Genomic DNA, 14,777 nt, shown 5'->3' with positions numbered 1-14,777 from the left:
GTCTGCCGGATTGTTTGAAGACCCAACAGTCTCTGTGGGTATGGTTAGCAGGCTTCCCGGGAGTACTGTGTATCTGACATATCCTGTCCAGGATTTTATTTAGGTTGGATGGATCGTCCCTGTTATCCTGGGGGGCGATTTTTCCTGATTTTGTCGTGAGCCTTTGAATCCGGCATTGACTGCCGTGCTCTTCGGACTTTTGTCCTTAGTCGGCGACGGTCCTTGTTGCGTCGCGGTTTTCCGTTTCCATCCCTAGTTTCGGATGTACTTGGGTCGCTGGGGCTGCACCTTGCCAACCAGCTGTCCTCTCCTGCACAAAAGCGGGTCATGAGGCTTGTTAGTGCGGCCATTGTTCTTGGCTTTTCTTGGCCGAGGTGTCTGGCGAGCCATTCGTCTCGGACGTTATGCCTGAAAGCTGCTAAGGCTTCGGCGTCCGGACAGTCGACTATCTGATTCTTTTTAGTGAGGAATCTATTCCAGAACTGCCGAGCTGATTCTCCGGGTTGTTGAGTTATGTGACTAAGATCGTCTGCATCCGGAGGGCGGACATAGGTCCCTTGAAAGTTTGCTCGGAAAGCATCCTCGAGCTCTTCCCAGCTTCCAATTGTGTTTTCGGGAAGGCTTTTAAGCCAATGCCGGGCTGGCCCTTTAAGCTTAAGGGGTAGATATTTTATGGCGTGGAGATCATCTCCTCTAGCCATGTGTATGTGGAGGATATAATCCTCGATCCAGACTCCAGGGTATGTTGTACCATCGTATGCCTCTATGTTTACGGGTTTGAATCCCTCTAGGAATTCGTAGTCCAGGACCTCATCGGTGAAACATAGGGGGTGTGCGGCACCCCTGTATTTGGGTATGCCGGACTCTGATGATGGCTTCATAGCGTTGCTTACGAGAGCTTGCTTTCTTGGCCCATAAATGGACCTGACTGGGCCATGATGCGAATCCTTAAGAGGGTCGCATGCCGATTTAGGTGCGGCGCTGCTTGTCTCTTTATAGGGTCGTCTATCCGACCGTGCGGCTTTTTCATTTTTTGAATGCAAGGATTCTGAGGCCTCTTCGTCGAATTCAAGAAGTAGCTTTCTTTTCGGATAGCTTTTAGTGCGCGACTGTCACCGTACTTATCTGTGGCATTGATTACCTTGCTACATCTGATCCGGAGTGCATCTTCCGCTGTTTTTAGCTTCCGCTTCTGCTTTTTAGGCTGCGTGCAGTTGCAACGAGCCTCTCATGGAGATTCTTCTGCTCCATAGGTTTATTGGGCGTGAGGTCGTCCGGAATGCCGTTTTCGCGCGGAGGATGTTCGGTTTCTCTATCCGTGTTGCCCTGTTCGGACGGTTGCTCTAAGGCCTGCTCGTCGTCTACCGGCTCGTCCTGCTCTATGGCTGGTTTTGTCGAGGCGGGGCTTGGGCCGGCGTTTGACCGACGCCTTGATTGCTTTTCGGGGGGTCGATCTCTCGTCCCATCCCCTTTTTCCTCGTTGTCGCTTCCTTAGGGGTGTCCACCATGTACACATCGTGAGATGAGGTGGCTGTCCAATGCCCTATGGGCGTTGGTTCGTCGGTATCTCCTCCATCGTCATCCATGCTGTCGATGTCTTCGGAGCCGAAGTCGCATGTCGGTTAGATCGTCGACAGTGGCTATAAAGTGGGTGGTGGGTGGGTTTTGGATTTCTTCCCGTCCGCATCCCAACCTTGCTGACCGTAGTCCGGCCAGGGCTCTCCTGACAACGAGAGAGACTTTAGAGAATTCAGGATGTCGCCGAAGGGCGAGTGCTGAAAGATGTCTGCGGCGGTGAACTCCATCATCGGCGCCCAATCGATTCGATTGGCAGGGGCGCGGGGGTCGGAGTCCGGGGAGTCCGGACCCTTGGAGTCACGGGTTGTGCAGAGTGCGGGGCTAGCGTTCGGCTCGATCGCTTTTGGGATCGCAGCCCCTGAGGTGACGTCCAACCGCTCATCCTCGATTGGCGCAGTGGGCTCCGAATCAATGGTCGGAACCGGTGCGTGTGCGGCCTCCAAAGCTGCTTCGGCGGCAGAGCTATATCATGCCCATCGAGACAGCGCGGCGCGCTTGGCTGTGGCTCAAATCCGTCAAAGATCAAGTCTCCGCGGACGTCGACCGTGTAGTTTAGGCTTCCAAACCTGGCTTGATGGCCAGGGGCGTAGCTTTCGATCTGCTCGAGGTGGCCAAGCGAATTGGCCCGCAGTGCGAAGCCGCCGAAGACGAAGATTTGTCCGGGGAGAAAAGTCTCACCCTGGACCGCATTGTTGTTGAAGATCGAAGGAGCCATCGGGCCTAAAGGCGACGACACAGTGGAACTCTCAATGAAAGCACCAATGTCGGTGTCAAAACCGGCGGATCTCGGGTAGGGGGTCCCGAACTGTGCGTCTAGGCCGGATGGTAACAGGAGACAGGGGACACTTTGTTTTACCCTGGTTCGGGCCCTCTCGATGGAGGTAAAACCCTACTCCTGCTTGATTAATATTGATGATATGGGTAGTACAAGAGTAGATCTACCACGAGATCAAGGAGGCTAAACCCTAGAAGCTAGCCTATGGTATGATTGTTGTGTACGGAGTTGATTCTGTCCTACGGACTACAACCCTCCGGTTTATATAGACACCGGATAGGGTTAGGGTTACACAGAGTCGGTTCGAATGGTAGGAGATCTTTGAATATCGCATCGCCAAGCTTGCCTTCCATGCCAAGGAAAGTCCCATCCGGACACGGGACGAAGTCTTCAATCTTGCATCTTCATAGTCCTGGAGTCCGGCTGAAGGTATTGTCCGGCTACCCGAACACCCCCTAATCCAGGACTCCCTCAGATACGCTGTGGGCCGGATGACCAAGAGTCGTCGTGGCAAGCTCTACATAGACGACGCAGGCTGGGGCCCCGACGCCGGCTCAATTGAGTACGGGTACCGGGTCCCCTTCGGCGGAATCCACGTCTTCATCGGCCGGATCGGCGAGCCGGGCCTGAGCCGGACATCTGCATCGACCTCATCAAGACGGCTCAGCGTGCGAGATCCGCCCGGACTCAGCCCGCCGTGAGGCGTGCCTTCGTGGGTTGCATCCATGGAGGGGAGTTTTCTGAAGGATCTGTGGATGGCGGTGAGACGGCCGTTCACTCTGACGGCGAGTCGTCCACAGGTGAGACAGATTCATTGTATCAACTACAAGATGGCGGGCTTGGGGGCTGTTCTGATGGCAGCAGTATTCCCGACCCCTTTGAGCCGCCGAACAAAGCGGAGATCTTCATGACTGGTGCGCAGCCCGCTCAAAACTCTACGGCTGCGGCTGCGATAACCACCGGATCGACAGCGGCTAGGTCAGGAGACACCACGTGCCCGCCGGCTTAGGTGCTGATGGATCTCATGGATAGGATGACGACCCTATCGACTGCCGTGGTTGAACCGGCAGACAAAGCTCAGCATGATGCGGAGGTGGCACGGTTACGTGGGGAGGGAGCTCAAGCCAAGGAAAACTTGGCGGCGGAGGACGTCCAGATGGCTGCAGAACGGGCGGCTTTGGACGCTCGGGCTCAGTAGCTTCAAGCAGAGGCTTTTCAGCTCTTGATGAATCTAAACGAATCAAACGAGGTCATGAGGAGAAGGCACCAGAAGACTCAATCACGTATGCCCCTGACTTATGATCTGATGAGGACATCAATAGAATTGTTACACCCACAGCCCCTGCTGCTATACATACTGGACCAATTACTAGAGCTCGCGCACGCCAATTGAATTATCAGGTACTTTCGTTTCTTGGTAACGGTTCTAATGTTCATGAGAATATGATGCTGCCTAAATTGCATACATTTGTCTTGCTCACAAATGAAGGGCCTAGCTTGGACAAGAAAGATGAACCTTGGAACAAGTTCAAGTGTGGAGATGATGGCATGCGCAAGGGGATCCAGAACAGAGTTACAAGTGATGATTTTAGGACTTTGAAGCCACCATAAGGAGTGCATGAAGCCTTGGACGAAATATACAAGATGCCACTTCATAAATTTCGTCCAGAGGATATTTTAGGTGTTGCTTCACCTTATTATTGGGCCAGGCCCATGTATTTTCGAAATACTTAAGTATAGGCTGTTTTTAGAGTCTGTATGTGTTATACCTGGTCAAACTTCTGGTATACTGTTATACCTACTGTTGGTGCTTCTGTCGCTCCTGCTGCTGCTGCAGAGGTGGAGGACCATTACGAGGATGAGGTTGGTCAAAATTAGAACTACGTGCAACCACCAGCACCACCACCACCAGGTCGTCCTCATGCATATCATCGCAACGGTAGGGCTGCACCACCACCTGAGGTACATGACCATCTTCCTAAACTAAAATTGAATATTCCACCATTTGAGGGTAGATATGTTCCTGATATATATCTTACTTGGGAGTTAGAAACTGAACAACGATTTACATGTTTACAATATCCCGAGGAGAGACGTGTTCCTGCTGCTGTTTGTGCATTCACTAGTTTTGCATGTGTTTGGTGGTCTGAGCATTGTAGATTATATCCTATTCCAGCTACTTGGGCTGCTTTGAAAACTGCTATGCGTACTCGTTGGGTTCCACCATATTATCAACGTGAATTACTTTTCAAAAATTGCAGCGCTTAAGACAGGGAAAAAATTCTGTAGAAGAATATTATCAGGAATTACAAACTGGCATGATTAGATGTGGTATTGTTGAGGAGAATGAAGCTATGCTTGCACGTTTTATGGGTGGATTAAATAGAGAGATTCAGACCATTCTAGAGTATAAGGAGTATACTAATATCACTCGTTTATTCCATCTTGCTTGTAAAGCTGAACGTGAAGTTGCAGGATCGACAGGCATTGCAGCGAACTAACTTTTTTGGCAGGTCGATCTTCATCATGGACACCACGTGCATCCTCTACTTCCACTCCACCAGCATCTCCATCAGGTGCCACCTCCAGCCGTGATACAAGAAAGCAGGCACAACAACACACTATCTGCCAAGAGCACACCTGCCGGACCTGCGAAGAGCTCTTCTTCTTCCATGGCATCAACAGGGCACACAAGTGATATTATTTGTCGTTGTTGTAAGGGAAGAGGACATTTTGCGAGAGAATGCCAATCTCAGCGTGTGATGATTTTACTGAGGATGGTGGGTATGAGTCCGCTAGTGACTATGATGAGGAGACTTTGGCTCTTATTACACATGAAGAACACGGAGGAGAGGATTCTGATCATGAGACGCAATACATGGCTGCTGAAGATGCTGACAGGTATGAATGTTTAGTTGCTCAACGTGTTTTGAGTGTGCAGGTTACACAAGCTGAGCAAAATCAGAGGCATAATTTGTTCCATACAAAGGGAGTTGTGAAGGAACGTTCTGTTCGCGTCATTCATAGATGGAGGGAGCTGCAATAACTTGGCTAGCATGGAGATGGTGGAGAAGCTATCTCTCACCACAAGACCACATCCACATCCTTACTACATCCAATGGTTCAACAACAGCGGCAAGGTTAAGGTAACACGTACTGTTCGTGTGCATTTTAGTATCTCTACATATGCTGATTATGTTGATTGTGATGTCGTACCTATGCAAGCATGTTCCTTTTTACTTGGTAGACCATGGCAATTTGATAAAAATTCTATTCACCATGGTAGAAACAATCAGTATACTCTTGTTCATAAGGATAAAAATATTACTTTGCTTCTATGACTCCTGATTCCATTTTGAAAGATGATATTAATAGAGCTAATAAAGCAAAACAGGAGGAAAAATAAGAGTGAAAATCAGATTGTGGCAAAATAATTTGAGCAACAAATGAAGCCTAATAATAAACCATCTAGTGTTGCTTCTGAAATTAAATTGAAAAGTGCATGTTTACTTGCCATCAAAATCTGATATTGATGATCTAGATTTTAGCAAATCTGTTTGCTATGCTTTTGTGTGCAAAGAGGCATTATTTTCATTCGAGGACGTGCCTTCCTCTTTGCCTCCTGCTGTCACTAACATTTTGCAGGAGTTCGCTGACGTCTTTCCACAAGACGTGCCACGGGATTACCACCTATTCGAGGGATTGAGCATCAAATTGACTTAATTCCCGGTGCATCATTACCCAACCTGCACCATACCGTACCAATCCAGAGGAGACGAAGGAGATTATGCGTCAAGTACAAGAACTGCTCGACAAAGGTTATATACGCGAATCCCTTAGTCCTTGTGCTGTTCCTATCATTTTAGTGCCGAAAAAGGATGGTACGTCGCGTATGTGCGTTGATTGTAGAGGCATTAATAATATTACTATTCGTTATCATCATCCTATTCCTAGGCTAGATGATATGCTTTGATGAATTGAGTGGCTCTACAATATTCTCCAAAGTTGATTTGCGTAGTGGATACCATCAAATTCGTATGAAATTGGGAGATGAATGGAAAACAACATTTAAAACTAAGTTTGGATTATATGAGTGGTTAGTCATGCCTTTTGGGTTAACTAATGCACCTAGTACTTTCATGAGATTAATGAACGAAGTTTTACGTGCTTTCATTGGACGATTTGTGGTAGTTTACTTTGATGACATATTGATTTATAGCAAATCTTTGGAGGAACATTTGGAACATTTACGTGTTGTTTTTATTGCTCTACGTGATGCATGTTTGTTTGGTAACCTTGGAAAGTGCACCTTTTGCACCGACCGAGTATCTTTTCTTGGCTATGTTGTTACTCCACACATAGGGAATTGAAGTTGATAAAGCCAAGATTGAAGCTATTGAGAGTTGGCCGCAGCCAAATGGTCACACAAGTGAGGAGTTTCCTTGGCCTCGCTGGTTTCTATAGGCGTTTTGTGAGAGATTTCAGCACCATTGCTGCACCTCTCAACGAGCTTACAAAGAAGGATGTGCCTTTTGTTTGGGGTACCGCACAGGAAGAAGCCTTCACGGTATTGAAAGATAAGTTGACACATGCTCCTTTACTCCAACTTCCTGATTTTAATAAGACTTTTGAGCTTGAATGTGATGCTAGTGGAATTGGATTAGGAGGTGTGTTATTACAAGATGGCAAACCTGTTGCATACTTTTCTGAAAAATTGAGTGGGCCTAGTCTGAACTATTCTACTTATGATAAAGAATTATATGCTCTTGTTCGGACCTTAGAAACATGGCAACATTATTTTATGGCCCAAGGAATTTGTTATAGATTCTGATCATGAATCATTGAAACACATTAAAAGTCAAGCAAAACTGAACCATAGACATGCTAAATGGGTTGAATTCATTGAGACTTTCCCTTATGTCATTAAACACAAGAAGGGTAAAGAAAATGTTATTGCTGATGCATTGTCTCGTCGTTATACTATGCTGTCACAACTTGACTTTAAAATATTTGGTTTGGAGACCATCAAAGATCAATATGTGCATGATGTTGAATTTAAAGATGTATTGCAGAATTGTAAGGAAGGGAGAACTTGGAACAATATGTTCTTAACGATGGATTTGTGTTTCATGCTAACAAGCTATGCATTCCAGCTAGCTCCATTCGTCTTTTGTTGTTGCAGGAGGCGCATGGAGGAGGATTAATGGGACACTTTGGCGTCAAGCAGACGGAGGATATACTTGCTACACATTTCTTTTGGCCAAAGATGAGACGGGATGTTGAGCATTTTGTTGCTCGCTGCACTACATGTCAAAAAGCTAAGTCACGACTCAATCCTCATGGTTTATATATGCCTTTGCCTATACCTAGTGTTCCTTGGGAGGATATATCTATGGACTTTGTTTTAGGTTTACCTCGAACAAAGAAAGGGAGGGATAGCATATTTGTTGTCGTGGATAGGTTCTCGAAAATGGCACACTTTATACCATGTCATAAAAGCGATGATGCTTGTTAATGTTGCTATTTGTTCTTTCGTGAAATTATTCGCTTGCATGGTGTGCCAAATGCTATTGTTTCAGATCGTGATACTAAATTTCTTAGCCACTTTTGGAGATGTTTATGGGCTAGTTGGGGACTAAGCTGCTTTTTAGTACTACTTGTCACCCCAAACTGATGGCAAACTGAAGTAGTCAATAGAACATTGTCTACTATGCTTAGGGCTGTTTTGAAGAATAAGAAGAAAATGTGGGAAGAATGCTTGCCTCATATTGAATTTTCTTATAATCGTTCATTGCATTCTACTACTAAGATGTGCCCTTTTGAAATTGTGTATGGTTTCCTACCTCGTGCACCAATTGATTTTGTTGCCTCTTCCATCTTTCAGAGAAGGTTAATTTTGATGCTAAAGAACGTTCTGAATTGATTTTAAAAATGCATGAGTTAACTAAGGAAAACATTGAGCGTATGAATGCTAAATATAAACTTGCTGGAGATAAGGGTAGAAAACATGTTGTGTTTGTGCCTGGAGATCTTGTTTGGTTACATTTGCGTAAAGATAGATTTCCTAATCTGCGCAAATCAAAGCTAATGCCACGTGCTGATGGTCCTTTTAAGGTGTTAGAGAAAATAAATGATAATGCATATAAACTTGAGCTACCTGTAGATTTTGGGGTTAGTCCCACTTTTAACATTGCAGATTTGAAGCCTTATTTGGGTGAGGAAGATGCGCTTCCGTCGAGGACGACTTCATTTCAAGAAGGGGAGGATGATGAGGACATCAATACCATTGTTACACCCACAGCCCCTACTGTTACATATACTGGACCAATTACTAGAGCTCGCGCACGCCATTAAATTACCAGGTACTTTCGTTTCTTGGTAATGATTCTAATGTTCATGAGATTATGATGCTGCCTAAATTGGATACATTTGTTTTGCTTACAAATGAAGGGCCTAGCTTGGAGAAGGATGAACATTGGAGCAAGAACACGCATGGAGTTGATGGCATGCGCAAGGGGATCAAGAACGGAGTTACAAGTGATGATTTCAGGACTTTGAAGCCGCCATAAGGAGTGCATGAAGCCTTGGACGAAATATACAAGATGCCACTTCATAATATTCGTCCATAGGCTATTCTAGGTGCTGCGTCACCTTATTAATGGGCCAGGCCCATGTAATTTCGAAATACTTAAGTATAGGCTATTTTTAGAGTCCGTATGTGTGGGGAAACAAGAGTTAGGGTTGGTTTCGGACCCCACCCTCAAGGGCCACGAAATTCCCCCCTCTTCCTCCATATATACAGCCCTTAGGGCGTCGTTTAGACTTTGGGTTTTGTTTAGATTAAAAGTTCGCCATAGCTGCAACTTCGCGTACTTCGTTTGTGTCCAACGACCAGACCAAGACGTCACAGAACCCCACCTTGATCAATAAAGCTTTCATCTTATATTCGCAATATCCAGATTGCAATCTCAGTTTCTTGCTTGTTCTTCGTTTGCTCGCAGGAAACAGACCCTCGTGGTCAGGTTGATCGTGCTCCGGCGTGGTCAATAACCCTCGGAAGTTGGTTTAGCGATTGCTAAGGCGCGACGTCTCGCACGTTCGTAGTCGGATCGTCAAGGTCGACTCCCACAGAAAACGATAGCCACCATCTCATCGAACATCGGGACCCTTTGCCTCTATCAGCATGGATGGATGCGTCCTTGGCATGGGATCTATCACCAGTTTTTCGTAGATTAGCTCGAGTCTGGTTGCGATAAGGTCGGAGCGTGCTGGTGCGATCTCCCTGAACATCGATCTAATGGTAGAGCTAATCTATACTCATCGTGACAGTGGCCACAAGGGCAGGCTCGAATCGGTCGCAAAGATCAAGTTTCCGCGGACGATCGGGCCGTTTGTGTTTAGTCTCACCTGACTGTGGCCTCGAGTCTCTCGTCTGCTCCAGGGCTTATTGAGCGCCTCTCGTTCCCGTATAATTGTGTAGTCTTCGTATCTCATCATTCTCGCCTTTGTTGATCTGACGGTTCCGCGTCTCTGCTCGGTAGGATTTAAAACTTAGGCGAGTACTGGACTGCAGCTGAAGCCCCCGAGTGGGAGGATTGCTCACCACTCGGTAGGATTTTAAACTTAGGCGAGTACTGGACTGCAGCTAAGCCCCCGAGTGGGGGATTTCTACCACTCGGTAGGATTTTACAAACTTAGGCGAGTACTTGACTGCAGCTAAGCCCCCGAGTGGGAGGATTGCTCACCACTCGGTAGGATTTTACAAACTTAGGCGAGTACTGGACTGCAGCTAAGCCCCCGAGTGGGAGGATGGCTCACCACTCGGTAGGATTTTACAAACTTAGGCGAGTACTGGACTGCAGCTAAGCCCCCGAGTGGGAGGATTGCTCACCACTCGGTAGGATTTTACTAACTTAGGCGAGTACTGGACTGCAGCTAAGCCCCCGAGTGGGAGGATTGCTCACCACTCGGTAGGATTTTACAAACTTAGGCGAGTACTGGACTGCAGCTAAGCCCCCGAGTGGGAGGATTGTACCACTGGTAGGATTTTTCTTTCGTAGCTTAGGGCTCAATACCAACGGCATTCGCCGGGTATTGTCTCTCGAGGGTTGACGTCGCGTCTTGTAATTTTCATTTCAACATCTTGTCTCCAGGTGCGGTAGGTATTTTTCTTTTCGATTTTAGAGTCCGAAATACGGTATTCGTGGCTCTAAGCACCCTGTGGGGGATTTCCGAAGCGTAAATAGATACACTCAATCGGTAATTGGGGTAGTTGCTGAGGTAGATTTCTTGCAGAATGATGGACCATAAGCTTTGTCTTTGACTGAGCAAATTACAAAGGGTACTTCTTATTACATTTTATTCGAATGAGTGCTTAAGTATAAAAGGGGGGAGAGCAGCTCCGCGTTCCAAGCCCGTGGCTCGTCCTTCTGATGCTCAACGCTGTAAAGATGGTATGCTCCATTGTGGAGAACTTTGGTGACGATGAAGGGCCTTCCCAAGCCTGGGGCGAGCTTGTGTGGTTTCTGTTGATTCACTCGAAGAACCAAGTCTCCTTCTTGAAGGCTCGACCTCACATTTCTGGCGTGGAATCGAACGCAAGTCTTGCTGATAAATGGTCCCGACGAGATAAAAGACAGCTTTCATCACCCCATTTGGGTGCTTCTATTATGTCACCATGCCATTCGGTTTGAAGAACGCTGGAGCCACATTCATGCGGATGATTCAGAAGTGCCTGCTCACTCAGATCAGTCGGAATGTGGAAGCATACATGGATGACATTGTGGTCAAGTCACGTAAAGGTTCCGACCTACTGACTGACCTTGCTGAAACCTTTGCCAACCTCAGAAGGTATGATATCAAGCTTAATCCATCAAAGTGCACGTTTGGAGTTCCAGGCGGAAAAATTACTCGGTTTTCTCGTTTCCGAACGAGGGATCGATGCTAACCCAGAGAAAGTGGGTGCCATACTCCGGATGAAACGCCCTGTGCGTGTGCATGATGTCCAGAAGCTTACTGGTTGTTGGCTGCCCTAAGTCGATTCATTTCTCGGCCTCGGTGAAAAGGCACTGCCTCTTTACCGACTGATGAAGAAATCAGATAAGTTCGAGTGGACTCCTGAAGCTGATGCAGCATTTGCAGAGCTAAAAGCCCTGCTTTCCACCCAGCCGGTGCTTGCTGCCCCAATCAGCAAAGAGCCTTTACTGCTTTATATAGCAGCCACTGGACAAGTCGTCAGTACAGTACTTACGGTCGAGCGGGAAGAAGAGGGAAAAGCTTATAAAGTTCAGCGCCCAGTTTATTATATTTCTGAAGTCCTGACTCCGTCAAAGCAGAGATATCCCACACTATCAGAAGCTTGTTTATGGGATTTACATGACCACGAAGAAGGTTGCACACTATTTCTCTGATCACTCTGTTACAGTCGTCAGCGACGCTCCATTGTCGGAGATTCTGCACAACAGAGATGCAACTGGTCGAGTGGCAAAATGGGCGATTGAACTCCTTCCCTTAGATATCAAGTTTGAGGCAAAGAAAGCTATCAAGTCCCAAGCAGTGGCAGATTTCCTCGCCGAGTGGATCGAACAACAACTGCCGACTCAAGTTCACTCGGAGCACTGGACCATGTTCTTTGATGGATCCAAGATGCTGAATGGTTCTGGTGCTGGGGTGGTACTGGTATCCCCCCGAGGAGACAAGCTCAGATACGTTCTCCAGATTCACTTTGATTCCTCCAATAACGAAGCAGAATATGAAGCACTCCTATATGGGTTGTATGGCCATTTCACTCGGCGTCCGTCGCCTCATGGTTTACGGCGACTCAGATTTGGTAGTCAATCAAGTGATGAAGGAGTGGGACGTCAGAAGCCCAGCCATGACTGGTTACTGCAATGCGGTGAGGAAGTTGGAAAAGAAGTTTGAGGGGTTAGAGCTCCATCACATACCCCCTCTGGAAAAATCAAGCAGCTCGATGACTTGGCAAAGATAGGTTCCAAGAGAGAAGCCATTCCCAGCAATGTGTTTTTGGAACATATTCACACACCGACAGTTCAGGAAGATCCTTTTACTGAAGAGCCCCCGCAGCCTAGAGCGCCACAGATCCGACTGAAGTCGAGGTCCCAGCCGTGGTCGACCTAATCATGGAGGTTCTGGTCATTACTCCTGACTGGACAGTGCCGTACATTGCGTACATCCTTAGGAAGGAACTCCCAGAGGACGAAGAAGAGGCTCGGCAGATCGTCCGTCGATCCAAGGCCTTTACTGTGATAAGAGGACAACTGTTCAGGGAAAGCGTGACTGGAGTTCGGTCAGAGATGCATAACGCCAGAAGAAGGTCGAATGATCCTCAAGACATCCACTCGGGGACCTGTGGTCCACCATGCGTCCTCTCGGGCCATCGTGGCTAAAGCATACCGAGCCGGTTCTATTGGCCGCGAGCAAATGAAATGGCGAAAGATATAGTCGACAGATGTGAAGGCTGCCAGTTTTACTCGGACATGTCTCACAAGCCAGCGTCAGCCCTGAAGACCATTCCTCTCGTCTGGCCCTTTGCTGTTTGGGGTTTGGATATGGTTGGACCACTGAGAACTGGTAAGAGTGGCTTCACTCATGTGCTCGTGGCAGTCGACAAGTTTACCAAATGGATCGAAGCTAAACCTGTCAAGATCTTGAGGCCAGCACCGCTGTCAGTTTTATCAGAGAATTGACATTCAGATATGGAGTTCCACACAGCATCATTCACGGACAATGGGTCGAACTTCGATTCTGATGAGTTTAGAGCTTTCTGCGCTTCTCAAGGCACACGAGTCGACTATGCTTCAGTCGCTCACCCGCAGTCGAACGGACAAGCAGAAAGAGCGAATGGCCTAATTCTCAAAGGACTGAAACCCCGACTGATGCGTGATCTCAAACATGCGAGCAGGCGATTGGGTCGATGAACTTCCGTCAGTTCTTTGGGGTTTGAGGACAACTCCCAATCGGTCGACTGGACGAACTCCTTTCTTTTTGGTCTATGGAGCCGAAGCTGTTCTGCCAAGTGACCTGCTCCACAACGCACCCCGAGTCGAGCTCTTCTTCGAAGAGGAAGCAGAGCAGGCCCGGCAAGATTCAGTCGACCTCTTAGAGGAGGAAAGAGAGATGGCCTTGATCCGGTCGACCATTTATCAGCAAGACTTGCGTCGATTCCACGCCAGAAAGTGAGGGGTCGAACCTTTCAAGAGGGAGACCTGGTTCTTCGAGTGGATCAACAGAAACCACACAAGCTCGCCCCGGCTTGGGAAGGCCCCTTCATCATCACCAAAGTTCTCCACAATGGAGCATACCATCTTTACAGTGTTGAGCATCAGAAAGACGAGCCACGGGCTTGGAACGCGGAGCTGCTCCGCCCCTTTTATACTTAAGCACTCGTTCGAATAAAATGTAATAAGAAGTACCTTTGTAATTTGTTCGTCAAGACAAGAGCTTTTCAGTCTTCTCGCACGATTGTTGTTGTTTTTTTACCTCCGAAATCCCCCAGTGGGTGGGCTTAGCGAATCCGTTTTGCCTAAGTTCGAAAGAAAATCCTACCGAGTGATGAGCAAGCCTCTCACTCGGGAGACCTAGCCGCGAATCCGTTTCACCTAAGCTCGAAAGAAAATCCTCCCGAGTGGTGAGCAATCCTCCCACTCGGGGGCTTAGCTGCAGTCCAGTACTCGCCTAAGTTTGTAAAATCCTACCGAGTGGTGAGCAATCCTCCTACTCGGGGGCTTAGCTGCAGTCCACACTACTAGGGAAAGGGCTATAGATAGGATTGATACTAATGGCGCACAGGGAAGTTAGTGCGCCACTACTATATACTAATGGCGCACCTGTCAGTGATGCGCCATTAGTGTGGAAGACACTAATGGCGCACCAGAAACAGGGTGCGCCACTAGTATTAATTTTTTTTCCATTTTCCCATACATACTAATGGCGCATCAGGTCGACCATGCGCCATTACTAGTTCTAACTAGTAATGGCGCACCAGGCAGAGAGTGCGCCATTACTGTAATTTTTTCTTATTCTTTTTTTTGCAAAACTACTAATGGCGCACCACCTGCAGGTGCGCCATTAGTAATCAGGGTTACTAATGGCGCATTTCCTTGTGGTGTGCCATTAGAAAGCTTCCCCCACACTAAATCCCCAATCTCTCTAATCTCTCCCCTGCCTCATTAATCTCACCCGCTGCCCCCCGGCCGTGTTCGCCGTCCCCCTCGCCGCCCCCCTCGCCTCCTTCGCCGTCCCCGAGCAGCGTGGCCAGTCCGGACCAGGGAGGAGTGCCCCACGCACCCACCCGACGCGCGCCGCCTCCTCTGCCTCCCACCTCTCGCCCCTCCGGCCGGATCGGCGGAACCCCCTCCCCGCCTCCCGCCGCCTTCCCGCGCCGCCCACTCCGACCTCGCCGTCC

Source organism: Triticum urartu, chromosome 4 (genome assembly GCF_003073215.2).
Source record: "Triticum urartu cultivar G1812 chromosome 4, Tu2.1, whole genome shotgun sequence".
Lineage (NCBI taxonomy): Eukaryota > Viridiplantae > Streptophyta > Magnoliopsida > Poales > Poaceae > Triticum > Triticum urartu.
Note: the sequence above shows the minus strand (reverse complement) of the source record.